We start from the raw sequence: 1,027 nt of genomic DNA on the forward strand, positions 1-1,027 counted from the left end.
CATGTTAATGTATCTGACTTTGTCGTCAATCTTTTATTAAATTGATGATCTAGTTGCTGATAACGTTCAGTCTACTATTGAACCTCCAACCTTTTCAAAGTTCTTGTTTTTTTTTTAGTGGAAAATCATGAAACTCTGGTCAAGGTGCAGCAAGTTGATGGTTACAGATTAGATTAGATTAGAGAGGGATTAGATGCATGGGATATAGAAGGTTAAGAAAATTATATATGTATGAATGGATGGATGCTTCAATGCTACATTCACAATGGGCTTGGAAACAATCAAGCAACCACTTTCAATGATAAGTCCATGTAAACGTATTTTTTTAAATTATGTTTTTAACTCAGTTTTCGAACATGCAAAATGCTCGGCCGTTGAAAGATAAACCAGTTGACCGCTGACCAATCAGGAACCCAGCTCTGGGCACGTGACTTTTTCAGTGACTTGATCAGCAGGTAGAATTCTAGTCCGAAGTGAGCGCTTTTGTCCAGAACTTTCCTCTTTTTCTTTTACCCTGCAGGTTTGCAGAGCTCATCCAGCTATTGCCGGTTTTTGCTCACTCGATATGCCGGCAGATAGAGACACTGCGGCGTTCATTGAGACATTTAAGAAAAAGGAAAAAGGTCTCCTAATTTTATTTTCCCCCCTCGTATTAATACGAGACAGTGACCCTTCACGCTCTACCGCAGAGACGCAGAAACACAGCAAAAGCGGCTGTCATACAGACACAGCCCCCTGTACCGGGAAAGTATTTTAATAATAATCGTAACCCAATCATAGAGACACGATTACAGATGTTTTTGTAGAACTCTTCAAAATAAAAAAATCTTATTCCACGACATCGTATGTGTGTTGTATTGAATTGTAGCTCCTCCCATATGCAACCGCGGCATCAGGAACACTGGCGGCGAGCACCGAATTCACTGCGAAAGAGGGGCAGGGCACGCAAATTTGTCGCACGAATCTCGTTCGGTGTGAAAGCACCTTTAGCCAGGGGTGCGACTTATACTCAGGAGCGACTTATTTG

The sequence above is a fragment of the Oryzias melastigma genome, linkage group LG2 (assembly GCF_002922805.2).
Source record: "Oryzias melastigma strain HK-1 linkage group LG2, ASM292280v2, whole genome shotgun sequence".
NCBI classification, from domain to species: domain Eukaryota; kingdom Metazoa; phylum Chordata; class Actinopteri; order Beloniformes; family Adrianichthyidae; genus Oryzias; species Oryzias melastigma.